Raw genomic sequence first — 26,784 nt, 5'->3', positions numbered from 1 at the left:
AGAACTGTTCAAAACTGTTTCAAATGAAACTTTTCAAAAAGGTACTTTCAGCTCCACTGATTCTGTTGCTACAAAAGCTTTCACTTTTTGTTAAAAAAAAATAAATTTTGTTTAGGAAATGTGACATTTCTACTTGAAAAGACAATTTATTCTTCAGAGGTTTTGTTTGTTTGTTTTCACTGACATTTTCTAAAATGCGACCCTATTCTGACATCCCAAATTACAAATTTTACAGCATTTTCAAATAACCATCTTTGTGCTATGACAAATTCTCCATGCTCTTGGGTGGGAAACTGAAGCATATGGGCTTTTTAAATATCATATTTTAATAATTTTGTTTTAAGTAATATTTACACAGAAACATAAGAATGACAGAATGTCAAGTGGTCACTTACTTGTCTCTTTTCTGCAAAGCACAAAAATGTAAATCTCAACCATATTTGAGAGATGTCCAATATTTATTATAAACTTTAAGCACAGGAGATCCAGTTAACACATCTGTTCCAGGGCTTTACTAATGTAGTAATTAGACATTATTCCTAATCTCTATTTTACAACTTTGTGTTGAAAATTCTGCCTGAAATATTTTTTTTTTTAATTAAGTCAGAATATCTTACAACACATACTGAGTATGTGGAGAAAAAATGTCCATCATCCAATTTAAACTAATTAATTCCATTTCATATATCAACATGTTTCCACTTGATCTTCTTTGTACTGGAGAAATAGAATTCTCCCAACCTTTGGATATAAACTGTGCTTTCTATGCCTTGTCTTTTTTCTTTCCCTTAGAGACTGCCCAATTTATTAACATTTACCTTAATGTTTGTTCTCAGAGTGGGGACAGTACACCAGCTGAGGTCTGTCTCACCACGGCTTAGTACAGCGAAATAATTACTTCCCTTGTCATGCTGTTAATATAGCCCAGAATGAGATTTGCCTTTTGTGCAACCACATTATCTTGTCGACTCATATGCAGTTTGTGAGCCATGATTACCTTGGACCTCTCCTACTGTACTGTTCTTCCTCCAGTTATTCTCCCATTTGTATTTGTGTGCTTCAGGTTTCCTCCACAGACATTATTATTCATGGCACTTTCCTTTATTGGATTTCATCCTCATGGTTCAAACATTTGCTTCAGTTTAGCAGGATGGTTATGAATTATGATCCTTTCCTCCAAAGTACACACAACCCTTCTCAGCCCGTCACCCAAGAACTTTTGTACGTGTGCTTCATTCCCTCATCCAAGCCACAAATAAAAAGACTGACCAGAACTGGAGCCAAGGCAGATCTCAGGGGTGCCCTACTCAAAATGTCCTCATTTGATAGGAAAAGGATTGAAAAGCACTCCCTAAGTGTAATTTTTCAACCAGCAATACATCCACAAGCAGTGACTATAATTCCTAACCTTACTGAGGTAGAACGTGAAGAAACTTAATATTAAGTCAGAATACTTCACATTTTCTGCTTCTCCATCTGCTAAGAAAGATCATTCATCAGAGAAAGAAATTAGATAGGTTTGACATTATTTTCTTTTGCTGGATCCATGCTGGACATTTTTAAGTATTGCATTTTCCTCTAGTTTCTTATCTACTGATTATTTAGCAATCTGTTGTAGTATCTTCCCAGCTATCAAAGCTAAAATTACAGGCATATCAATTTTGTAGGTCTTCCTTCTTTATGTCTGAGAGCAGGTACCATGTTTTGAGGAAAATCTCACTTTATTTAGCCCACTAGAGATGTAGCCGCATTTTCAAAATAGCTAAGCACAGCAGGAAACCAAACTGAAGAATTTCATCATAAACGTCACAAAGGGAAACCAGCTCTTGAAAAGCCATGTCATCATTTTCCAGGGTCTCGCAATACATCACTAGTAGTAGGAAATCATGTTTGTACCACCTGACCTGAGTTTATTTCTATTATATTACACCCATTCTTCCCTCTTCTCTCTTTCAAGGATCAGGGAGGATTTCCACCACTTCTCTTGCAAGCCCAATGTGCTTTGTGGCCAAGGGAAGCAGAGCACCATCCTTCGAAGCATTGAAGACTGCTCCGCATGCATGTTTTGTTTGAACTTCGTCCTTCCCTAGCTCATGTAAGCATTATTCATACCCAGCTGTTTGGGGGTTAGTCGGTCTGTTCCTTTTTGTACACAAAATGTTTATTGAAACAGGGACTTGAACCCTTGCTGCGCAGTTTTTCAAACCAGTTTTCTGACAATGACAGAAAATATCTTTGGAAGTTGTACCCAACACAACACAGACGCATACTACTTGAACACCTCCTTCTCAGCTAGTAGCACTTAACCCACTTTTTTAACTGATGGTAGGAAATTGGTGTTTTTACACATCTCCTTTTGAATTGTCTGACTCATACCTTAGGAGTACTGTTTCTCTCTACTGGCTAGAGAAAGCTGAGGCTCACACATTCAGATATAGACACTGGGGAAATATGTTGCTTAATGAGGCAAATTGCTGCCTTTCTGTTCCCCCTAAACTGGAAGCACTCACCAGCATGAGAGGAAGCTTCTCTGAGAGAATAAAATTTGTCATAATTGATATGTTCTCACTGAAAACTTTGGTTTGACAAATGTGTATTTCTTGATGTATAACCATGTAATGAGAAAATACCAGTTGCTTTTACTTCTCCACATTGTTGAAGCTGAGCTTAAAATCAATTTTTAAAACTAATCCTTGTAGAAAATTGTACTGTGCATCTATGAAAAAATGTTTTCATGCTTATACCCTTAAAACTAGCAAGTCATTACAACAACCTACTCAAGAAACCATAAGCCAGGTTCGAACAAAACATATTCAGCTGTTTTAAAATTATTCCCATGAAAGATTTCTGATCAGTAGCCAGGTTGAAGAATGTAGTTAGGTTTTCGGTCTGAAGTCATAAGCATCTAAACCAATTTTACTCAGATCTCCACTCCTCCCCGGAATTGCGGCTGAGCTGTAAAGAAGACTGGAAAATTCCAACTCACAACTCAATTTTCAAAATGTTACAAATGACTGACTAGAAATAAAGGCATAGAAAGCAGGGAAACTGAGAACGAAAATCGCATTTTAACCTTAGCTGTACCTTTTATAAATTCTATCATTAAAATAACCCTCATTAAATGATTAATTCACCTATAAGTTTAAGAACAGTACATCTCATTTCCTAAATTTCAGTTTAAATATTGAAGTATATTGTTTGCGTGCCAGACCATAATGCTTTCATACTGAAAAAGATGTAGGAGGTGGAAGGTTTTAACATTATTGTGTGGTGCCTCGCTGATTTTTTCCATAAAAATATTTGACTTAACAGTGTAGGTATTCATACAGTAAATTAAAACCTAAAATTGCAGGGAATAATACTGCTTTAATTGCCTGACAGGACTGGGATTATTTCTCACATTCTCTCCCGCACAGCTGAATATAACCTTCCTAAAGAGGAAATATGTTCACTGCTGAATAGAGTGAACTGTGTTAATGTATTGAACTCCAGGAAGCCCCTAAATAATGTAGTATGAAGTATTAGCATTTTTCACCCCTTTGAAGACCAAAGATGGGGGGTGTTAGTTGTATGGTGTTAGATTCATAGGCTACACCTAGGTGAGTTATGAGCTGACATTGCAGGACTACGTCTTCCTGGAGTATAAATCTTAGAATTACAAGAAAGGCACAGGGGTGGGGACTTCTTGGTGTGTGTGTCCTTCTTCTGACGTACCACATCCTGTGAAACAATTCCCAGGCGCAGCTTGTCTTTTATAACTTCCTAGCTGAAATGTGAAATTTCTGCTTCCATCAGTAGACATTGATGAAGCTCTGAAGAAAGAGAGCTCTAGAGGAGGTCCTCATGCTCTGGCACACAGTAGTTGTCTGAGAGGTTTGAGTTTGGTACCCCCTCGATGTTTGGGCATAATTCTTTGTGCTGTTGAAGGGACCAGCTGCATTTAGACCTACAGCAACTGGCTCTGAAAAATCCGTATGAAATTCAGCTGCTGGAAGGAAAGTCTATGCCACGGGTGAATTGATTACAAAACCTGAGCAAATAATCTTATTCATGTGGATGGGATACCCCAAAAAAGCAGAAGTACCATTTCTGGGTGCAAGGTGAGGTATGTGTGATTCAGCGAAGCTCACCATAGAGGCTGTGATCGCATTGGGATTTCTGTTCTGTGCTCTTGATGGAGTGCAGCGGTGAGATTCCCAACAGTGCCAATGTGGGTGACATGAGCCATGCCAGGTGGGACTCTGAGCCAGGTGCTCCGAGTGTCAAAACCTCAACTCTGACATTGCCTCTCAATAGCCAGGATGAAGACATTTAATACGGAAATCCTGTCTCTCCCTGTGTAACTGTAGGGATTTTTCTAGCAGGAGTTAAACCCTGGAAATGTCTGATAGCTAGACATGGAAGGCTCAGTAAGGATATGTGAGCAAAAAAATAAGGGAAGGGACAAGCCCAGGTTCTTCCCACTACATGAGGGATACTCCAATTAATATGGAAGCTTTTCTGACCTGGAACTTGCAAGGTGGGGTACAGCCCTTTGGGGCTGGCAGCTTCCTCACTCAAGAGAAGTGCTCCAGTGAGCAATGTGGATACCCAAGTAAGGCATCCCAGGGTTGTGGTATCCCCAGCGATAATGCAATGTATCCCCAGGGCTGGGGAAATCGTTAAGGTCCCACCTGTGTCTTTCTCCAACAAAAGTCTGCCGGGGGGGAGTGGAGTATTTATTTGTTTCTGTATTTCTTCCCTGCCTATCATATAGCACATAATCAGCTGCATGCAAATAGAAAATCTTAATTAAATAGTTCTAAAAAGCCAATACCTAATTGTCTCTGTACAAGTGACTTTATTCCAGACACGTGTCAGCTATTCATTGTAGAAGGTAGTCCTGATATTCTGAAATCAGAAAAGGCAGCTTTCGTCCACTGTTTCTTCCTCCTTCTGCTCCCTTTGATTGTTACGAGCAACTAGTCATCTTAGAGAACACCTGTGCTCTGCAGGTGCCTGGAGCTTCCCTGTGGTACCTAAGCCTTTGAGGGGCCATAGCGTCTCTACCAGTACACTCAGAACAGATTGCACCAGTAATTGACACAGAAACACGGACTGCTGCATGGGGGGGGATGATATGGGGAGTCGATGGAGTAAGACGTGTTTTTCATAGGGCTGTAACAAGCTGCTGATCAAAGAATTGAATTCTAGTGAACAACCCACCAGACTTACTAGGAAACGTTTGTAGATTCAGTGTTAGCCTCAGCTGGTATGGAACACTAAAATCTATAACTGTATATGGTAAGTTTGCTAAGAAAATGGTATCCCAGAGGGAAAAATTGGAATATTCAGAAAGTCCAATACATTCACCCTAACTAGAAAGAATCTGTTGTCCTCGCTGTTATATTCTCTGCTCTTTCATTTGATCTCGTTAACTCCAGTAATTTCAAAAAAAAGGCCTCTGTGTCATATTTACAGATGTGTTCTTCACCTTGGCTTCCCAGCGAGTCTTGGGTATCCTGTCACAGAGCAAAAAGCGATGAGCATTAACCGGAGCTTCCAAGTGTTTCTTCTGCATCACGACCCTCTTCTGTGTTTTCCTGGGACCCAGGTATCACATAGGTGGTTTCTGTTTTGCAACCCTTAGCCACCGAAAATTTGTGATGGAAAAACTCATACAGTCAGAAAAGTCAGCGACCTTTCAGCCTGTGTGTAGGTGACGGAATCCAGCCCCTACCAAGTGGAGTCCAGAGAGTGCAGTTCAGCCACTTAGGCACCTACTTCAGGGCAGCCAAAAACCAGTCTGGCTGCCTGGTTGCCCTCAACCATAACAGCTGCTTAGACACCTGCCCCACTTGCGTATAGAGGACTACATTTAGATGTCTTAACTTCAGCCCGAATTCCTCCCATGAGTTGCTTAGGTAATAGTTTATGTCACTTACTTAAAACCTAAAGATTTTGTTTCCATTGTGCTACTAATCGTTAAATTTATCTACTTTGGGAGGAAAGTGGGGTGCCGGGTCTTAAATATTTTACCAAAGATCCCCCAGGAAAGATTGTCACAGCAGAGAACTGAATCCCAGCGACCCATACTTCAGCTATCAACAGGATGGCAGAACTTCCTGAGCATCTCCCAGTTCACTGCGAGATAAATAGTCCTCTTTCTATCATTCCTTGAAAAAAAAAACCAACCCTAAACCTACATGTATGTGGAACACAAAAACAGAGAAGGGCAACCTGTGCAGCACTTCAGACAGTAGTAAATGTTCTCCTCTTTCTTTGGCAAGTGTGGATAACTTGACTATTTCCAGCAAGAAGGCTTGACTTAATTTGAAGAAACTTTCTGTACACTACAAGCATCCACACATAAACCAGAGAAAAGCCAGGGAAAATGTAATTTTGTTTTATACATACATACAGGGAAATCCAGGTGCGTTCAAGCCTGACTTCAAACTTTTGGCAACTCTTCGCCTAATTTCAGTTCAAGTCTTTGCTTGTTACAGGCTTTTTGCGTGAATGGACACTGCTCATCAGTGTCATGAATACGATTGAATTCAGGCCAACCGCTGCACTTTGAATTAATGTTCAAGTTCTTCACCTCCCCTGAGAACTCAACCATAAATTCTCAATTAAGGCCTGGCTGAGACTCAGTGAAGCATGAGTGGAGATTTTCTTATGTAAATAAGATAGCAGGCAACTCATTTAGCAAAACTTCAACAGTAATTGAGCAGCAACTAGCTCATATTGCGTCTTTCACCTCATCTTGTACTTGATTAAATTGACAAGGGCTTGGCTGCATTCCCCCTTTATTTTATCAAGTCCTTACTTGTCTGGTATCATTTGAAGCCTGACAATTGTTTCTGATGGAAACCTGTGTCAAACTGATTGTATGCTTTTATCTAGATCCTTATAGGACAGCTACTAATTGTGAGGGTTTTATTTGCACTAGTAATGAAGGCTCAGATCCAAAGACATTATTTTGCAGAAATAGATAAATACTGTTTTAAGATGCTGTCATGATATTAAGAAGGATGCTACCAACCACTGTATTTTGTTGTTGTTTTTCTAGATGGGTCTTCATGTTTTCTTTGGAGTATTGAGTAAGATGCTTAATTAGTGCAAATCATCATTGTACTACTGATGTAAGCGTATCTACAACAGAATTTATGTCAATTCCTATGTCCTGTTTGTCCTACAGGTTTTCATGAAGAATACTAGTAGGATGCTGTGTAACAGCAGTGAAACTCTGTGTGTGTGTATGTCTGTCTGTGCTCATGCATGTGTTTTCACTGCATAATGTCGTGTACCTCTATAAAAGAGAATTTTGCAAAGAAAAAAAAAAATTACATTTGTGATGCAGGACTATATATAGCACCTTCTGAGACCCAAATTCATTACAAAAGTCACAAAATCTCCAAGGGGTGTCTGTGCATTGCTATAGCCCAGTCTGTTTTTCATGTTAATGCTTTGAATAAACTCATGAAACTGATATTGAGCAAGGTCTAGAGAAAGTGCTAGGGATACAAGGAAAGAAAAGAACAGGGGCTTCTTAGCTGAAATTGCTAAAAAAATGTAAACAATAGCTTGAGCTTATGCAAATGCAGTGTCCCTTTTAGTGTGTTCATCCAGTTTTAAAAGTACCTCTGAAATACTTTGTAATGGAAAGTGTAATAGGCTTCAACAGCTGGACTAAATTATTCAGTTCAAAAGTACGCGTGTGTGAGGGCGAGAAATAATGTAACACTATTTATACACCACAGCAAAGGTTTGATGGTTGGCAAACACCATTCTTATACTTAAAAAATATACATCTGATCATCACCCCGGCAGAATTTAAGGATCTATTTACATTATTTCTTTAGATAGTTATGTTGCAATCACACACAACCCTACCAGTTTGCAAAAAGCTGAGGAAGTAAAAGAATATTTACCAATTTAGAGTCTATATCAAAAATTAATGACATTATTTGAAGATTTTCCTACAAAAGAGTGTTCTCTGAAGATTTTGAAGGTGGTTTTTTTTCACCAAATTGATAATTAGTAACTCCTCTGTGTGGCGAGATGCTGACCTCCCCTAATCCGTAGCTATCTATCACAGCTTTTGGACTCAGCGATGCAAGATGTGGCATATGAATTAAAATACATCTCTTCTCTCACTACAGATGGATAATGAATTTAAATCATATTACACCAAGAACAGAAACATAATCTATAATTAGGTTTGGATGACACCTCCTCTTGAAAGAATATTTCCCATGTTTTCAATTACTAATAGAAATGTTTTTAAATTTGACTGTTCAAGATGACATTTTCTATGCTGCTATCTGCTTCTGGCTGCTTTTTATAATTATAACCAACTTTATTCATCTGTTTTCAAGAGTGAAACTCGAAAAACAAACAAAAAAGAAAAGTTGTTTTTATCCATATTAAAACTCCCCTAACCTTTGAGAACATCCAATGTCTTTATAGTGTGGAGTGGGAATTAGAGACCTGGCAAGGAAGTAGGCTATTATATCAGCCCTTTTACTGCCCTCACGATCACCTTGCTCAGGAATAGTATCAGTCAGCAAATCCTTGTTGATGGTTCACATCCAGCTCCTCTGTACGCTGCCTATTCAGAGGAAGGGCTGGAAGGAAGAAGGTGTTTCTTCCATACAATTTTTGAGAGCATGTCGTCTGTCTCTCTCACCCCACCAATATGGTTGCCTGCATGTGTCGGGATCAGTGATGTGAATGCAAAGAGGGAGGAGAGCTGAAGAAGGGGGATAGCATTAAGCAAGGAGACAGTGCAGAGAAGGGCAGTAACAGGAGCTGTATGAAGCAAAATAACCGTGACAAAGAGTAGAGTTGTAGTCTGGAGCTGGCTAAGAGTATTGGGGAATAACATAGGGATGATCTGGACTGGGAATCAATGAGGTGGTGAGATCAGGACAATCTGCGTAAGCATGAAAACAGGAGCAGGTGAATAATGAGAAATTAGTCTGATTAACTGGGACCTCCCTGTCAAAAACAGGACTAAAGGGTTGGAAGATGGATCCGCAGTTCACCTACAGTGTCTTTCACAGACAACAAACTGGGAATGAGTACCAAAGGGAAACGTGAAAGAGCTCGGACGCAGTAGCTGAGAGAAGATTGGGTGGGATGAACAGGGAGGGGGAGGGTAAGGGTAGTGGGAGCAGATAGCGAGATAGGCAGGGGGGAACTGGGCAGGAAATCCATCAAGGGAAATGGAGCAGCAGCTGACTGAAGAGATGTCTGGCTGAGGTGAGAGTCACAATGGTGTCAGCCAGGGCTGGGGAGACAGAGCAGTTCACCCTGAAGGCACAAACAGAGAGTTCATGACTGAGGAAGACCGGTCTGTTCCTCGATACCAGTCAACTGCTTCTGGTGCTGAGCAGTGTGGGAGGAGATGATGAACTACTGCTACCAATCTTCTTTCCAAATGCAAGAGTCAAAGGTGTCACTTCTGTGGTAGATTTGTGGCAGATCAATGTTATGTCAAACCGTGGAGTAACTGTTAGTTGGTTTGTCTAGTGACAGTGTGGGTAAATCTTTACACACAGACATAAATACTACAGGGATATTATTTCTGTTTCAAAATCAAGACACAAAAATTAGAGCTTTGTAGAATTAACTCTCTTTTAAAACCTGGTGACTTCTTTTAAAGCCCTTTTTGTAGGTAGACAAAAGATTCAATTTTATCATAAATACAGGTTAAAGACAAGCCCTCCAATTTGATTAATTCTTGACCTCTGTTTGAAATACTGTCATGTATATTTTTACTGTTCCAGGATGGCACCTTTGCTGTAGCTAAAGCTGAAGACTCACTTTTTCCATCTGGGTGATAGCTAAAGCAAATATTTTATTAGCAGCTTCTTTTAAACATATAAAATCTTGCCAGATAGACAATATCTTTACAATTCTTCACAGCATAAAATTGTTCTTTAAATTATTTTTTTTTGGCCAGGGAGAGAAAATTTATACAACTATTTCATTGAACTTGATGTAATCTTCCAGCATTATTGCACAGAAATATATTCTGTTGCTTAGTACCCAGGATCCTTAAAGGGGACAGACAAGGGTCTCCAATAATAAGCCTTGTGTAAATGAATTCCTGTGCCACTGTGAGCTACAGAAGTTGTGCTTTGCTCCTATGCTTACCTTAGGGAATATAGTAAGGGGGAAGAAAAGAGCTGGAGCACAGCAAGGCCTCATAGCCTTCTGATTATTTGTGCTTCAGGGACTGAAGGAAAGACAGAGTAAATTATAAGAAGCCTTTAGGCAGGACAGCCTCTATAAGTATGTCAGTGCATGCTGAGGGAGGCTATGCGGCTGTCCTGGCAGATATTTTGCCCTCAGCTGACCCATGGGGTGGTCATTCTGTTCTTAAATTACACCTCCTGGAAAATCTATCCCTAAAAGGAAAAATCAAGCAGTGAAATCACTGCAGAGTTCCTAATATCCTCAGTTATGCCAACAGTTCTTAAAAAAAATACTAAAAATTCAATTTTTGACTCATTCCAAGCCACCGTTTATTTCTTTACCGTAATCCATGGAGTATTGTTTAATGGACAAGGAACTGGACACCAGGTCTCCTCCTGCAAGTACTGCAACCCATTAGCTTTAGACTCAGTTTGCCTGCTTTTTCGCTCACCCTTTAAAAGATTACTGTAATGATACCATTGTTCTATCACAAAGGATTGAGAGAATGATCCTCCATCCAGACTGGTCTCAGATTCAGTTCAATCTTTTTGAAGATGTGACTTTGAGTCCCATGAGACAGACATAGGCAGGTCAAGATGAGTGTTCATGGGCTATGCTAGATGAGTGTTTGAAGCACTGAAGTGCAGAAATCGCTAGTTTGGAGAAATGGAGGCTGAGGGGTGACCTCATCGCTCTCTACAACTTCTTGAGGAGAGGAAGTGGAGAGAGAGGGGCTGATCTCCCTCCTGGTATCCAGTGGCAGGTTGCACGGGAATGGTTCGCAGCTGTGTCAGGGGAGGTCCAGACTTGACATTAGGAAATGTCTTTTAAGTAAGAGGGTGGTCAAACAATGGAACAGGCTTCCTAGAATGGTGGTTAATGCCCCATGCCTGTCAATGTTTAAGAGACATTTGGACAATGATGTCCTTAAAAATATCCTTTAACTTTTGCTGAGCCTTGACATGGTCAGGCTGTTGGACTAGATGATAGTTGTAAGTCCTTTCCAACTGGAACTATTCTATTCTATTCTATTCTATTCTATTCTATTCTATTCTATTCTATTCCATTCCGTTCCATTCCGTTCCATGGTCATATCAACAGCATTATTTACTTTTTCTGCAGCCCCAATGTTTTCTGCTGGAGCCTCTGTCATGTATATTTGGAGAAAGACTTTTGGTAAGTGGAAGGACAGTTAGAGGTAGCCCAACACCTGGTAGGATTTATTTAGGCAGCTTAGCTGTTCCAAACTGTCAAAGTATCCACAGAATTTCAGGGCATAGTTAGGCTCTACAGATTTCAGTTGTTGCTGTATATAGAAGACAGAAGTTCTGAAGATTTGGGATTTACTTGCCTAATGTTGCATTTACACCTTTGTGTTCTTTTGCTGATTTAACCAAGCTGCCTTACTGAAAATTGTAAGATCTTTGGCAGAGGGATTTCACTTGAGTAGCATATTCTAGATAAATCTACACTTGTATTTCAGATTAGCCCATACATTATCTATTATTAGCTCCAGGACGAGGAATTACATCTTCCTTTCTGTGACATCACTTGGCAGTTGCCCCAAAGCCATCCTGAATGGATGGCAGGGAATGTATAGATGAAACACACCCAAATTCTTTGCACCACATAAAGACAAACCTTTGGTCTGCAGATTCAATTCTTTTTACAAGATGGTTTCCACACGGATGCTGGTTGGATTCCTTGGGCTTCCTACAAAAAGAGAAGATATACACCCTGGGAAGTGAAACTGGACTGGACAGTGAGCAGTGGTTTTCTTACTAAGGTGTTCAGCAGGTCCTTCTGGATCCTGTCCTGCTTGGGTGGCTGGGTGTGGCTGTATGCAAGTTCTTAAGGGCAGACAGTGCTAAGATCAGAATTGCCCATGGATATAGAAACTGATCAGATCCTTTTTTCCTGCCCCTGTTGTATGAATTTAAAGCCACACAACACCCCACCCCTCAAAAAACCCCAACACAACCCAACACCAAAACACAGAAAACTGAGCACTGCGACTAGCTATGCTGCATGTGGGGCTTATGCAAGTGGACCATGGTATGTAAGTTGCTCACGCACTCGCTGAAAGAAGTCCAAGTTATGAACAAAAGGCCTCTGACTTAGATTAGAACTGGTTTAATATTTTTCTGCCATATATATCCATATAAAATGGGTTAAGTATCACTTTTTAAAGGGCAAGGGTGGGGGGGAAGTGCAGCAGACTAGCTCAAACTGAAAATCCTGAGTTCAAGATAAAGCCAACTGAGACTAAACGGAGAGACACAAGGATAAAAAGAACACGGTATTATTAATGCTTATCACTCTTTAGGTCCATACAGTTCAATGACAGTTTCAAAAGGATGTACTGATAAAGGATTTCCTGGTAGTTTGACACAGTATGTGGTGGTTCCAGTAAGCCTCTTGCTGAACAAAGAGCACCGGGGAACTTCTGAAGCCTGAATGGATGACTGACAGTGCTGAGCCTGAGAGGGAAGCACTTTATCCAGGCTTTTGTCATTTTTTTTTCAACTAACTGCACTAATACTTGAGCTGCCATCTAAGCAATTGCCTTGTTAGTAAGAGCATGAAGCAAAGTCCTAATTGTTTGCAAAGTATGTGATGTTTTCTTCACAGGTCTCAGGATGCACAGAAACCTGTTTTCAGGGCTATTGGAAATTGAGTAAAGACAGCTGTGCTTTTTGGGCTGGATTCAATAGATGTCTGGGATCTGGAGATTCTCCAGCTCTCTCCTCTTGCCCACCACTCAGCCCAAAAGTACGGTGAAGTTCATAATCCAAAAAAAGCAGCTACCAGCTACAAATTTTGCAAATGTGATTTTTCTCCTTGCACTGGATCAAGCTAAAATCCGTGGCACTTGAAGTCCAGAGGGCGATGCAGCAGACCAGACCTCTCTCTGGCTTTGCCAGGTCTTACATAAATGAGGCTACATATCCCTTTTCTCTGTCAGGCTCCCCTGAGCTTGTGTCTTCTTTCCCCTGCAGCTGGAGTCTCCCTGCAGAAATCAACCTCGCAGCACCGAGAAGTGCTGATCCAGTGTGATTTGGGAGACGAAAAGATAACTTGACACGAAAAATTTCTGATTGCCTCAGGGGAGCTGAAGAAGGATAGGAATGTTCCCTGCGCGGGAGGCTTGGACATCCTAGCGAAAGACAGAAAGAAAGGAAGGGAGGATAATTAAAATAGTTTCTCTGCAGATTCACTGAATCATGACAATTCAGAACTAGAGACACTGTAGGAGGGACAAGAAGATTTACTGGATCAAGGAGCTGCTTATAAAGGAGGAACAAATTAAGAATATTTAGCATGAAAATTAACACTGGAAGCTAAGCTTAATACTGACCCAGATACAGATAGAAAGCTACTCCCTGAGTAAAATAAAAACGTTATTGGCAGGATGAGACCCTTTAAGGCCAGTCATCTAGATTTAGTTAAGGACTAACGATATTTGAAGGGCAAGCAGGAGGGGCAGAACCAGCACCTAATCAGATATGGACACATTAAACAGGAAAAGAAGTGTAGGACACAGTATTACCACGGACAGGCAGAAAAGCAGACCAAGAGAAGCCCTATGGGTGCAGCAGGGACCTCAAGCAAGCCTGATGTACTGGCTTGGGCTCAGAGACACAGTGATGCTGTCAGGCAAATTTTGGACCATGTTTGCTGGGTCAGGAGCATGAATAGAGTGATTCAGGACCTGGCAAAACTTTCTCATGGAGACAAACACTTTTATTCTTCTGCATGGAACCATAGTGGAGACTGGCTTTTACTAGTACAATCTTAGATCACAATTCATTATGATGCAATCACAAATGTTGTAATGAGGCATATAGCACACTAGAAATCAGCCTTGAGCGACAATTATTGATTTTTTCCCAGTATAACCTCTCAGACTACCATAGCTATATAATTACGTGATACGCTTGCCAAAAGAAAGCCTACCCACAACCCAGGAATGATGAACATACAAGGAGAGCACGGCAAGTGCCTTTGGGAGGCTGGGAGGGCCCTGCGCATTCCCGAGCCTCCATAACCAGTGTAATGCCCTTGACAGATCCCCAGTCACCTGTCTCGTCACCGTGTCATGGGTATGGATGTTATCCTGCCTGTTACGCTGAAATAAGCCCACCTGTGTGCTAATTGAATGGTGATTCTCACCACCAGTCTGCACTGCATTTATGGGCAAATTACCTCAGAAAAATGCTCATCCCCGGGAGCCATGGGAAATACATCCTTTGAAGCTGATAGAAGAAAATCATCTTGGATTAGTGGTGAATTTGAAAACATCACAGATAGGAATCAACCTATTCTTTAATGCTTTCATTGAATTTCTTTCATTACAACCAATCCTTTTTATAGTTTTCTGAACTTTAAACAAGCTAAATGTTGTCTTTATCATTACTGTGTCTTCAAATGGATTGGATGAGCTTTCCGGCACCCAAACATTGCCCACTACTTGCTTTCACATACTTAAGATTTCCAGTCCTAACTGTTAAGACACTATCTGTCTGTCAAAAAAAAAAAAAAGCAAGTCATCACTGCTTCAGACTCGTGGTCAAAGGATCAAATGTTTTAAGCCTTAAGGAACCTAAATTTTTGCCTGACCTGCAAATTCTCAATATGTCTGCATTGCCTTTTCTGTCGTAAGTAGATCTAGCAGCTTTAGCTGGCCCAGACATCAGTCACAGGGAGTTCACTGTGGGCTGCCACACCTCCCACCGCACTTCAAGAAAAAAAGGGTAAAAGCTCACAGTTTTCTCAGCGTGTTCTGAGCTCTCTGCTACCACCAGCTAAGTTAGCTATTTTAAATCTAACTTAGGTAAAACTACATGGCTCTGCAGTGATGAAATACCCTCTGTCATTTCCTATTTAAAAATGCATGACCCCCTTTCTTCATTACATGGAGCTTTATCATATACTAGATGTTACTTCCACTCTAATAACACCCAAAGGGTTGAACATATTTATATGTACATATACATGTTTCTAGTATCTCTGCATTTTATTGTAGCTTTCCCTCTTTAAATAAGTCTCTGCTAATTCAGCTGTGAAATTAAAGGAACATGGGACTCTGTAGTGAGCTCTACTTTCTTCTTCTCCTTGTGAAGAAATCTTAATAATGTTAAGTTTATAGCTGTCTACATTAAATGGGAAATGTGAAATCCTATAGCTTAAGATAAAGAGCAAGCTTCTGTAGCTGGTGACTGGAACAGTTCATTTTCTCTTGAATTAATCCAGAGAAGTACCTGCAACATGTCAGTGAAATGCCCTACACTCTTCTCGGTAAACAGGAGAAAACTGGTTGTGTTGTGTTGCCTCTATTTGTGATAGTTGTGCTTTCTTCACTTTTTGTACTAAACCATCATGGACGATCTTAACAAGTACTCCTAGATTCATCCCACCTAATTTAAGGCATTGAAATTAGAAGCCTCTCTGTAGCAGTCTAGGTGAAAAGATAAGCACCCCTACAGAGTAAATTAGCCCCTCCAAGATCTGAAGAAACCTCCACTAAGGCTGGAATTATCCTACCTTCTCTAGGTTTCTAATGGAAGCGCCTCGTTAGCTATTAAGCTAAATGGGAAAAAAAATAAAGTCTGAACGTTGACGTTTACATGACTCTTGAATATTGGCTCCCCATCATTTGACAGGTTGTACTGATGCTATTACAGTTTGACTGATTTTGAAGTTCAGTAGTACATGACCTATTCATCGTCTGCAAAACTCAGATCCCTTTCTTGAGTACAGAGCAGCTAAAACATGGGTTTGCCATTAGAAAACTAGGCAGTGTTATAACACAAACTTGAGGGATTACGTTAGCTGTTAACCTGCTCCTGACTGTCTAAGCTGAAGCAGTTTTATGCAAAGGCTGCTGTGAATGAGGGTTGAGTGGGACTGATGTGGATCGTGCATCTTCTGCCATGCTCCTTCTGCTGTTTCAGTCTTGGTCCAGATTCCTCTCATTTATTTTTTTGCAGCTAAGTACTCACAAACACTATGTGGCCCGAGTTCCAGCTATAAGTAATGGAGAGAGAATCACCCACTCAGCTATGGGTAGTCTCACTTGTCCTGGCTACCTATTTTAGAAAAGGAGATAAACCTCTCTCTGTGGTACCATCTTCTTCCACTGACTTTGGACTAAATGCTTAACTTTTAGGTAGGTATTAGGTAAAACAGAACTATGCTACTAAATGACTTTAGGTTGTCACTTTGTGAATGCTTCATCTAATTTAGGGGTGAGATTCAGCTCATAGAATCATAGAATCGTAGAATTGTCATGGATGAAGATACCTAAATTTAGATGTCTACTATGTAGACATAGCTACCACAGCTCCTCTGCTGCATCTGCCAGCTCTTTGCGTGTGTTTCCAATACACTGGTGCAGCTGCCATTGGGTGCATACATTAAAGCAACTCACCTACACTCTTAACAGCCCAGGCACTCGATGCAATTCATATTCCTTCAAAATAAGCATCTAAGATGATTCAGATTAGTTGCTCATTTGAACTGCCTACTGCTTGCCACTGAGTCTAAAGCATAACTCAGTCAAACTTAGGTATTTAGCTCTTCAATACCAAAAACTAAGTGAGATAAATCCTACATTTTGGAGTTCTGTTATTCCATCTGTAACATGCAGCTACTATTGCTGATTCGTACAGCATCTCAGAAACAGGGATAAAATTGTGCCCTGCTATTATAGATCTGACTTATGACCCAGCACTGCCACTGTTCCTGATTGAACTTACCTAGTGCAGACAGTTCTTGAGAGTTTGTGTCAATCACGTAGTGTTTTCCGCTTGCATTGAAGGGGAAAAGCACTTAAAAATTTTGTTCAGTATCAATTAATCACTGAGGAGACAGCAAGGGAAGTGGGTGATGCTAAAGAATTTATTAATCCAGAGAACACTGAAGGTTAGAAAGAGGATGCATGTTTAACTAGTTCACTAGTTAGGACATTAATATAAAACATAATGAAATTGTAAGACTATCTGACTCATGTGGAGACTGTAATAGTTTGGGGCAGGTCTCATTCCCTTATACTCTGTATTGCAATGCATCTTGAAACTAATGAAGTGCTACGTCTTTATGAGACTTTTCATGGACAATAAGGCTAATTGGAAAAGGAGGTATTAAAATAATGACTTTGTCTTCATGTCGGTAAACTATGAAGGAGAATTAGAAAACTTGAGGGGTATTGTTTTGTTCAGCAAAGTTTCTTACTTTTTTACCTTAATATCTAATAAAGTTCTGAGTGATGCTGCTTAATACTCCGGATTTAGAAAAGATTTTTCTATACATTAGAAATCTTTGTATTTTTTCTATCAGACCTTCAAGGAAATTATTCCTACTGCTCTGCACTTTATTTCCTCAGTCAGATGAGAATAGAGACTAAACATTTTTTATGTCGCTCTAGTCAAATACAATACCATTGCTGGTGTTAAAATATATAGATATTTTATTCAAATAATTCTGAATTATCTGCTAAAACCTACCAAATAACTGTACAAAATGTTTTGGCATGTGATACATGAGAGGTAAGGTTGGACTATTGCACATAGAATCAGGTTTTAATTATTAATGGAGGTTTCTGCTCTTGCTCCTTTATTTCTCTCTAGGGAGAATGCAAGATAATTTCTCTGAAGTCCTTATTTACCATACAGTCCATCCAGCTGGCACTGGGACCCACCGGCCTTTACTGGGAGGGAAGATTTTTTTATCGCTACTGTTCTATTAAGCGCAAATGTCCATCACTATCTGTCAGTTTTTAAAAAAAAAAAAAAGTTTGGCCGTGAACTTTGGCTATTCTTGTTGAGATGTGACACAGGTCTTAATTATTCAGTCTCTTGGAAGAGGAGGAGATAAAAAAGTAACATCTTCACCGAAAACTTTAAAAAGTCAAATCTGAAAATAAAGCTATCGTTACATTACTGTGCAAACGGCAAGCAAAGGCTAGTCAAATTTAAGTACTCAAGAGAGACAAAAAATAAAACTACACCTAACATTTGAGCTGCTCAAACTGTACAATCTGTAGGAAAGACTGACTGTGGTTTGAAGAAGACCTTTATAGATCCAGTGATTCACTAAGTTTCACTGGATTTTTTAAGGATCTTGTTTGTTTCCATTTTTACTCTTCTAAAAAAGTGAACACAAGTGCCCCTAGAATATGACAGAAATAGAAGAATAAAACAAACAAAAAAAAAAAAAAGAAAAAAGAAAAAGGCAGCTATGATTATTAGAGTCATGGGAAAATGATCTGTACAAAGGAGTGTAATTTATGGCTATTCACATTTCAATAGAAGGCAAATAAAAGATATCATGATGGATAGTGAAGAGGGGAATGTGGGATGTGTCATACAGTTTTAAGGCAAGTTTTATAGTGAGAAGAAGAAAGTGGTTTATTAGTCAAGTAATTAATCTCTGCAAGTCATTGTCACAAGGTATAATGGAACTAAGTCTTACAGAAAGATTTAAAAAAGATCAGGTATTTCTGTGAATATTAAAAACTTCATCATTTTATCAGACAGATTGCATAATATACAAAAACCCTCATATCACTGATGCTGTCCATGCTGGGCACATCAGATTAGTATAGACTTTTCTAACTTAATATGGAAGTTCCTACGTGCCTTTATGACACCTGGCTCATTTGGCATTATTGCGGCCGTTAACTTGTATTAACCTGGGTGAATATACTCCTGCTATGCTCTGTTTTCTCCTTGCAATCATTTTGACTGAATCTAGCCTGTTCTTATTTTTCAATGAGTTTAGCTTTAAATTGCCAAGAATTTAATAAGTTTTCAGCTTTTCTATTAATCAGTGTTCAGACATAGCTAAAGACACAAATATCTATAAACTTCTGAACAAAGTTAAATTAAGATTTATAACATGTGACATAAAACATATGTCTTTTCCCCCCTCTGTATCCTATTTGTTCCCTGTTTTTTCTTCTTCTCATCAGTCCTCTTATAAGTAAATAATGGAAAATTCAATTTAAATGCTTTGCTGAGGGTCTTGAAGCTCTGTAACAGAGAAACACATGTGAAGTTACCCTTAGCGCCCATCCAATGTCTCAAGTGGTATAGCTGAGAGGGACTCCTGGACGTCTTTCAGGAATCCTAACCTCTCTTGAGTGAGAGTAACCCAAGACTGTTCTTCTCCAGCTTCTCAAAGGACACCAAGCCTCAAGACACTTAGGACCTTCTGTGCCATTCCTCCCTGCTTTGAGTGAGAGTGGCAAGCCAATTTTCCTGGTTATGTAAGTAATTCAAAAAGATGCCCTTACCCTACAAAAAATTCAGACCACACTTTTTTTCCCTTTTGGCCCACACAGCTGAAGGTCATACACATGAAACTGTTTTCTCTGCCTGCTGTTCTGCCCACATTTCCTCTTATGTCTGTGTAATATTTGACACAGTGTTTCAAGTCTAAAAAAATAAAATAAAATCACAGCTTCAAACTGCACATGACAAATTTGGGTTGAAATAATCAAAGCTTTCTCAAATCCATAAGCAAACTGGTCCTACAATGGAAAGTTTTGAATAAGCTTAACAAAAGCTGTTGCCTGCATCCCTGCCTAGAATAAGTACACAGGGAAGCTGCATTGAGAAAAACAGCATGTTAATAACCATGAAATTCTCTTTAGCTTTTAAAAGAACAAATCTCCATCTCTTAGTGTGAAACCCACTGTTTGGGAAAAATTCCCATAACTTTCTCCTCTCGAGAGACACGTAGGTACAAATGGATGGAGCGAATAATAACGAGGGGGCTATAAAATAAGGGTCTGAACACACAGATCTGCAGGGGAAAATAAGCAAACTGTGAGGTTATTCAAGTTTTTAAATGCCAACAACCGGTTGATGGTAAGTAAAAAAGAGTGTAAATTCATCTCTTTGGTTTATAAAAGAAGATTATACATATGAAATTCTTGATATTATGGGTGAATAGAAAGTGATTTACAGGAAAGTTTGTCTTCAGTTGCATTAAGGCAGAACTAGTTTCTCTAGTCATAATTTTACAGTGCTTTTCCTTAATGCTGTTAATAACAATAGTTGCCCATTTGTTGTTCTCTTCTTTTTTTTTGTCTCTTGAGTACTCTTCAGTACTGAAAATTGCTTTCATTCTTTTACTAAGCTTTCTAAACTCGTCTTGTTTTTTCTCATTATGTTAACTGTATTTTTTTCCTTATTGTCACTATCAATTATTATTTCATATAGTATTTTCAAGGTATTTTTTTTTTATTAGCTGTTTGAAACACCAAGTTTAAACATCAAAGTTGGCATTAACACATACAACCACTGCTTCACATGTAACTACCAAGTGCCAATCAGGGAGACAATTCATCTGTATTTAATAGAACATATTTTTGTTTTGTGTGAGTACTGTCTATTTTGTGAGAGAAAATTAAAAGGCTTCAATATAATTTTTCTTCAGAGGTATGTATGAAGGATCCTCTGTGTGTTTCCCAAACTGAAGTTTTATGCAATTTAGTCCCTTTCTTGCAGACAACTTTGTCTTAATATCTTTGAAACATGTTTTCTCCTAGATTTTGTTAGAAAACAAATCAAACAGCATTCAAGATCATGTAGTATTGAATTTCTAAGAACTCCAAAACAAGGAACACTGGATTTAATAGAAAGAAGCATCCTCTCTCTTCTTACGACCATTCTATCCTTCTTAAATAGAAACTCCCACCCAATTTTAACTTTTCAACCAAAAGGTTTTTTGTGTAATGATTCTATCAAGTTTCAACAGGAAGAACGTCCAGTTCTTCTGGCCCACGCAGCATTGCTTTTTGCACAATTCAGTTTTTTCTCTTCAATTTCATCCTTTTCATCTGGTCCCATATGCTTTGTGGTACCTTAAGTTTGAGTTGGAACAACATTTTCCTTGTTCCATTTTGGTTGTTGGTTCAGGGCAATCCTGGCTGCTCAAGAAAACTGGACCAGCTCTTCAGCTGGAGTCTCCCCAGTTCTGAATGGAGAGATGGATTGTGTTATGTGGCTTGCTCCTGCTTATATTGATTTGGTTGGAATTTGTTTTTTTCTGCCACAACCTGTCATTGTGTTTCATGGTCACTTGTGAGCAACAAAAACTTCTTAGTCTTTTTCTATAGACCTACAACCCAACCATTTCTTCACTATCTGATATTAGGACAGCTGACTGCTTTTGCGTGAGAACGGTATCTGTATCCCAGTCGTGGGATTTTTTTTCCAATTCTCACTCCCAGTTTCACAGAATCATTTGGATTCCTGCCCTCCAGTTCTTCAGGCCCTCTCCACTCAATGCCACCTGCAAAATTACAAAGCTCATAACAGCTCATTAATGACAATATTGAATAGCAACAGACTCAATACAGGTCCTTCAGGGACACCATTAAATTAATCCTTTATTTTCAATATGAACCATTAAAATGTATCGTTTTCAAACAACTTTCTATCTACTGTGCATTAAATTGCTCTCTTCCTTTTTTACTTCCTCTATTTTTATGAATTACTGTGGAAGTCTATCAATGGGCATACTCTTGAAGTTGAGGTATGTGATGTAGGACATTTTCCACATGTCCTCTTACTCTGTAATCAAGGAAATCAGGTTTGATTTGGTATAGCTTATTCTTACTCAGTCGATGATTGTTAATCTTTTGATCACTGTTTTTCAGGTGAACATGGCTGTGGAGCTGCTTGAAGTGATTTGAAAGCAGTACCATGATTAATCACAGTTACCTCATTACATCTGTTTCTTTCTATAGTCACCTTTGATCTAAGTACTTCACCATTACCATACTTTTCTGCTTTTCCAGCATGCAGAGCAAAATGTACAGCAGGAGGACCAAAGAATGCGTGATGTGAGTATCACTGGATGCTAGTCTGGATATGTCTACAAGAACTTCTCCTAAGCTTCTGGGGGAGGGTTTGTTTATGAATGGATTCCCTTGGAGCCACAAAGAACCCTTGGGACTTGCAGTAGCCTCCCTGAGATCTCCCAGGTACCTGGGCTTGGGAGCATTTGACTCCTGCACAGGTTTCCAGGAGGGCAGGATTGGAAGAAGTTGAGAGATGATTCTCCCAACTCTTAGGCTGGGTTCCTCCTCTCTAGCATAGTCCCCAGGGAGGAGGAAAGCTGACTAGCACAACAGCCTAAGCAGACCTTTGTTTGAACTCCGTCTCCCTAGAGCAAGGCTTTTGGGGAGTGAATTATAGAACTAAGATGTTCAAGCAACCTAATATATAGATAAGTCCTTCCTTGCATAGCACATGAGTATTTTAAACTGCAAATTGATACTGAAGTGGTGCATTTTCAACCCTTTATCCCACAGGAAAAACCTCACAATACCAGTATCATAGTTATTTCTAAATTCCCAGTTGCTAACTTGCTTTTCCTTGGTATTGCTCTAAGCCATGTCAGAGTTTCCATTTTCTTTCCTCAGGCTCTTGTCATTTGATTACAGCAGTTCACCAGATGTCCCAGCTTTATTCTATCATTTGCATTCCTCTCTTTTCTGCATGGCTCCACATTGATTAGTCTTGTGTAAACATCTAAGTCCAAAGTCAATGCACATAGGCACCAAGCTATATTCCCACTGAAATCAGCATGAGGCTATACTGGCTTTTCAGAATCTCATTGTTTTGTCTTGTGATTAAATTAATCATGCCAGCTACTGGACAAGTAGGTGTACAATTCAAATCCATACCATAATTTTTTCCAGTCTACCATGAACATGCTTTTCTATAGACTGTGAGAGATTTCACTGGATAATTACCTTCAAGAGAAACCATTCATCAGTGAGAGGAAAAAAAACCAAGATGTTTAAATTGTCTCCAGAAACTTTATGGCAAAACTCAGTTTACTCCTTGGAGGAGATCTACTAACATCAAAATATCCTTTCCAGTGGACTTTGGTGCTATGGAGACCCAGGACACACTCTCATAGTTTCCCAGAGGAAAAGATTTGGTCCTGGACTATGAATCAAAGGTTCTTGTGATAGAATTCTTATGCCTACTGTTTCTCCCCAGTATTACATTTATCTGTCTCATCCTCACACCACAGGTTCACAATCCCTGTTTTACATCCGTATTTCAGGTAAGCACCTCAGTTTTCCTTCTCCTCCTGTCCTCTGTCTTTCCCATCATCTTGTCCTTAGCCATGTTCCAGCTTGCTCTATCATTTCCTATGAACATCCCCAATCACACATATAGCTTTACTTTCCTCTTCATGAAAACAAAGCTCTTCTGGATGTTCCCTGGACCAATTTAGTTTGGAAACAGTCTGGTAACAGGAGCAATCCCTCACTCTCTGTCTGGGTGCCTGCACATAGCACTCGCAGATGAGCCCAGAACTGCAACCATAGTGTTCTGTCCTTCCCAGGACTGGAGATCTCAGTCAACATCTTCAAGACATTTAATGACTAAACATAGGTACCCACTACAAGTATGCAAACCATGCTTATTTTCTTTAAGGCTGTGAATGTGAACAAATTTATACAGCATTTGGACATGAACAGAAACAACATCCATCTAAAACAAAGGTTACCCTCTTCTCCCAACAATGTTTAGTCCTCGCTACAGACTTTAAGAAAAGTTAGAGACAGCCCTAATACAGAGCTTTGAAGGTTTTTCTTTACCTCAAGAAGTGCTTTTACAGCCAGCACTTCTACCAGCCTCACTTTTACTACAGCTCACTGCCTGGAGAAACTGTCCATGTGTGCAGCCTGGAGAGCCGAGCCCCATGGAGACAAAGGCATACGACAGAACCTCACATTGCTTCAGAGCTGCTCGAAGAGGAGAATCTGATCTATTGACTTGTTCTGAAAATAGCACCCGGTGGGAGGTGACTGACTGGCTAATACCTGTGGTGTTTCCATTACCGATTGGGAAGAAGTCTGTTGCCTGGAATCCTAGGGCGGTTTCCTTGACAACCAGAAGAAAAGCACAACTGCGATGCACATGATTTTTCAGGTGCTTTTTTAACTCCTCTGAAACAATGATCTGCCCTATGAGAACCGTACCTCAGATAAATAAAACCTAGATATACATCCAAATGGTGAATAAAGTTTATGTTCAAGGACAATTTTGAGCTGAGCCTGAAATCTGCCATGAAACAAACCCTCAAGAGAGAAAGCAGGCTAGAAGTATTTCTACTATTCAAGATGTCAGAGAGTTTGCAGGATTATCTATTTCCTTATTTTATAAACTTTGGATAAGAAATGTCAAGAGAATGATGATATTTCCATGAGTTACAAAGATAAATTTAATATGGACTTAATTTGGATGACCCTATCAAACCCAAAGCCCTCAAATTTCAAAGTTGGTTGCATATAATGTACATCAGAAGCACTATGGGCATTTACAGAAATCAGAATATATTTTGAATTTATTTTAACCAGAAAATATGAAATCTAAGCCAAAGCATACAAGAATAATGGGAGTAACAGTATATAGTTACTCATTGTTTGTATGTAGAATTGGCCACAAATTCTATGTGGACAGTAAATTCACTGAAAAATTCACAATTTTACAAATCCAAGTTATACTGAGAAGCAGCTTCAGCCCAAGTGTGGACAATATGATTCAACAGAGTTCCATTACAAATTATTAAAACATATTATATAGTAATTTTGAAAGGAAATGTTCTTCTAGGTTCCAAAGTTCTAGGTTTTGATTTGAAAAATTACCTAGTTTTTAGTAAAAAAACTGTTTAAAAAATAAATAACTCCAAGTCAAATGATATCATGTGTGATTGATTGACAAGTAGTGATAAGATTAAAACTATCTGGTTTGTGGGGTTTTTTTAGCCCTTTAAGAACCAAAATGTTATTATTCCAGTTGAATTCAGAGTTTTATTTTTAGGTGTTCAAGGCCAGGCTGGATGGGGCTTTGAGCAACTTGGTCTAGTGGGAGGTGTCCCTGCCCATGGCAGGGGGGTTGGAACTAGATGATCCTTAAGGTCCCTTCCAACCTAAGCCATTCTATGATTCTATGATTTTTCAGTTTAATAAATAGCCAGAAACATCCATTCCCCTGCGTTGTGGTCAGGAGTAATAAGCACATACAAGGAAGGTAAGGAGAAATTGAAAGCGATGCAGCAGATCAAATAAGTAAAGTAGAGGGAGTGAAGAAAGGGACTTATCAAAGGTGATAAGCCAGATGACAAATGTAAATGTTTTTGAACTTTGCTGACATCAGGAGGCTGAGTCCACTCTCTTCCCTATTAGTATTGATGGATGACAGGCATTAGAGGAGCACCAAGGACCAGAGCTAATTCTTTTGGAGTTAAGAAAGGGGTGTCATCTGAGATCTAGAATCCCAGACAAAATTTTGACTGGCCAAATCATAAGAAATTTCAGAAAACTTCCCTAATTTTTACTTGTGGCTGAGAGAGTGTGCTGCTGGGAGAGGAAGATAATAAAGTGTTACTGTGGTAAAAAATAACTATAGAATGCAAAGAGTGTTGCATAAGGAAATAAATCAGCTTAGTCTATCATCAGTGGGAGTCAGGCAAAAAATATCTGAAACAGAGCGAGACTGGAAGCAAATGAGTTAAGATAGAACAATGTGCACTATTAAAATAATCAGAGAAAGCTGCGTTGACCTGGACATTTTAAATGAGGACACTGAATGCATCTGAATGAATCATTAGCAAAGATTTAGGTCCTTTCCTAAAACAGATTACATTCATAATAAATAGACCTGAGTAGAGAATTTTAAAACCATATTAGTGGTAAAGGTTGATGCCTCGGGCCACATTAGCTCAGCATCAAGCTCTGATCTGTCATAGATCAATGAAATGTAGCGAGCCTGAATTGCTGATTCAATTTAGTATTCATTTACTTTCAGAGCAGAACATAAATAGTAAGGAAGAAAATGTGAAACATGATCTCTGAGACCAAGATCATGTTCTATGGGGAGCTTAGCATGCACACACGCGTTTATCTTGTGAATATTTAGGAAGCCAAGTATCGAAACAGCCCAATCAGTTCTGAAGCTGAATCTGTCTCAGTGCCCCAGAGGTCTTTTACTGCTAAAGTTGAAAGAAACTTTGCCTTCCTCCCAGTGAACACAACCATGCTGGGTGCATAAGCAAGAACGAACCTCAGCAGAGTAGTAGTGAAACCCCCCAGCAAGAATGTAGTGATTGTAGCATCTGATTTAGAATCATAGAATCATAGAATATCTCAAGTTGGAAGGGACCTATAAGGATCATCATGTCCAACTCCCTGCTCCTTGCAGGACTACTTAAAACTAAACCATATGACTAAAAGCATCAGCCAGGTGCTCCTTGAAGTCTGACAGGCTTGGTTCCATGACCACTTCTCTGGACAACCTGTTCCAGTGACCAGCCTCCCTCTCAGTGAAGAACCTTTTCCTAATGTCCAATCTGAACTTCCCCTGTTGCAGCTTCATTCCATTTTCTCATGTCCTGTGCTGGTCACCAGAGAGAGGAGATCAGCACCTTCCTCTCCGCTGCCCCCCTCAAGGAAGCTGTGGATTGTGATGAGGTCACCCCTCAGCCATCTCTTCTCCAAGCTAAACAAACCAAGTGACCTCAGCCACTCTTTATAAGTCTTACCCTCGAGGCCTTTCAACATCTTGG

This window comes from Larus michahellis, chromosome 1 (genome assembly GCF_964199755.1).
Source record: "Larus michahellis chromosome 1, bLarMic1.1, whole genome shotgun sequence".
Classification (NCBI taxonomy): domain Eukaryota; kingdom Metazoa; phylum Chordata; class Aves; order Charadriiformes; family Laridae; genus Larus; species Larus michahellis.
This window is presented reverse-complemented; position numbering follows the sequence as displayed.